This window comes from Aptenodytes forsteri, unplaced genomic scaffold (assembly GCF_000699145.1).
Source record: "Aptenodytes forsteri isolate BGI_AS27 unplaced genomic scaffold, ASM69914v1 Scaffold15, whole genome shotgun sequence".
Taxonomy (NCBI): Eukaryota; Metazoa; Chordata; class Aves; order Sphenisciformes; family Spheniscidae; genus Aptenodytes; species Aptenodytes forsteri.
In genome coordinates, this window is record NW_008795129.1 from 18,301,442 (window position 1) to 18,304,197 (window position 2,756).

The following is a 2,756-nucleotide window of genomic DNA, read 5'->3' on the forward strand; positions in this document are numbered from 1 at the left end:
AGGTTGCCCAGAGAGGTGGTGGGTGCCCCATCCCTGGAAACATTCAAGGTCAGGTTAGACGGGGCTCTGAGCAACCTGGTCTAGTCGAAGATGTCCCTGCCCACGGCAGGGGGGTTGGACTAGATGACCTTTAAAGGTCCCTTCCAACCCAAACTATTCTATGATTCTATGATAATCTACTTTAAAAGCTGTAATGCAGCATCATTTTCTTCTGCATTGTGGTCTGGAGCGTTACCTCAGAAAAAGACAGTCTGAAAGCACACAAAAAAGTGAGCATCTTTCTGGAGAAGGTAGAAGGAAATTTTCCATCTCTGTTCTGCACAAACGAGAAATGGATTTCCCCTCTTCTGCAATAGCACTCATCTGCTGTTTGCACATCCTACAGCTACTACCCATTCTCTCTTCTCTATAAAGCATAATTGCACCAGATTCTAGAGGCATCACTTTGTGCAATTCCAGTGACCCGAGTGGAGGATTTGGCCTGCCTCTACTAGACCTACCATGTTCCATGCATAAAGCAACATTGTCCTTTCAGCCATTTACTGAGCCCCTTTATTAAGGTTGCAAATAAAGTCAGTAACTCTAATCATGCTTTTGGTTGTTGTGGATCCTGGCTTGGCTAGGAATCATTGGAGATAAACATCTCATTTCAAATAGGCTACTGAGCAGATGGTAATGACTTTTAATCACAAGCAACATGAGGCAAATCTGAAATAATGTCCTTGAGATGAACAGTTTGGTACATCATTCCCACCATTTTGAATGCTGAATAACCTTGCCCCATGAAGAGAGCCATGTGTGATTTATGTACACTTACACTTCCAGCTCACTAAAATACTGACAGTCATTAATAGTTTTTCACAATTCTTATTTTGGGCCCTTATCCAATGCCCACTGAAGTCAAAGCAAACCTCTTTCTAAGCCTTCAAAGACTCCATCTGCTGCAATAATGAAGTGTGTTTTAATTGCTGATGCAGAAGTTTGGGAGACCTACGAGAACTTCCTGCTCAATACTAAAAATGAGAGTAGGGGGTAGTTTCTTTAGACACCTGAAACCTTGTCCTCAAAAAAAAAAAAAAGAAAAAAAAGCTTCTGCAATTTGTGGAAACAGTACTGGGGTCAGACACTGACCTTCAGCTCATGCCCTATGCCTGTGTCAGGTTAATTACATCACTTCAGACAATTCTCTGCTTAGGTCAGTCCTGAGAAAACAATACAGGGAGTTTTTTCACAGGCCCCATCTGCCACTGCATTATTGGAAAGCTGAGGTGCTCTTTGCATTAAGGACATCTTTATGCCAACAGTGGAGCTCTCATTTCTGCATAATTTCCCTCTGATCCTGTGCGATGTTTTCAGAGCAGTCTGCTGACCCAACGATACTGCTAGCCATGATGGTGTGACAGGTTTGCATTTCAGTACTTGGGCTGCAATCTCCTTGCTCGGAAGCTTACTAGCACCATTTCTTAATAGTAATGTTTAAATAGTTTTGCTTGAGCCCACTTTCAGAGCAAGCTGTGTTTAAGCTCTTTTTAGCAGGGAATTGGTGAGAACAGTTTTCAAACAGCCTGACTAAACCATGTCTGTAACAAAAACTCCATCACGGTTTACGACATGCCTTCCACAACTCCACTTAAATTTTAACTCCATGTAAATCAGTAGCAATTTTCCTGCTGACCTTTTACCCAAGCGTCACTTTGCCATTTTACCCTCTGGAGAAGGACTCTGACACCTCACTTCCATGTCCTGCAATGACGGCCACCTGTACCACTCACCACGGAATCCACCCTTGCAGTTTATGGTAACAGCAAATATTTCCACAGCCAGATTGCAGCTATGTAGATGAGATCTAAGCAAATAAGACGCCTAATTAATAATACGCACAACAGGTGTGCAGGGGAGGCTGGTCGGCATTGCTGGTGGCAGGAAGCCATTACCCATCTCATGAACGCAGTGGTAGCAGCCTGCAGCTGGGAGCTCTGGGCGCCGTGCAGCTGCCGTGGAAGGCGTGAGCAGGCACGGAGTGAGCTATTGACTCCAGTACAGGCTGAAAAACCACACAGGGACCTTGATCCTGCTCTGTGCAGAGAGAGCCATTGAATTCAGCAGGAAGATTTGCTTGTCTCAAGCTCTGGGAAGGACTGGGAACATGAATAGCCCTTAGCTAACGATGTATTTATTTCCCCGTAATAGTGTCTCTTCATGGTTTCATCTGCAGGTCTTACAGATGAATAAATGAAATGCATGAATGAAACATCCAAGCTCTCGGTGCCTTGTTCAAGCATAGCTTGCTTAAATGCCTTGGGAATGTTGTCAGAGAAATAAGTCTGTGCAAATCAGGCCTGAAGAGGAAAACCGACACGCTGTACTTCCGTACAGAGGTAAGAGATCTCAGAGAAGCCTGCCTTCTCAGTACTCTCTTATATGACACAAAGGCAAGATTAATAGACTGAGCAACTAGTCAGCAGAACAGAATTCTTTCAAGTTGGGCAACGAAGGTACGACGACTAACATTGCGATGGGTGGGGGGACACACACCGGTTAGCAAACTTCCCCGGCAATGCCTGCAGTAAGCCCCCATGTCTGGTGGAGCTACTTAAAGCCACCTCGTTTGGACTGAAGGACTCCCAGCGGGAGGCGTCCCACGCGAGACACCCCGCCGGTCAGCCGGTCCCTCCGGCGCGGCCGTGCAGCTGATTGCTGGCCGTGTTGTGGAGTGCCCGGCTTGCCGCCCGGCGCCCTCCCCTCATGGCCTCCCC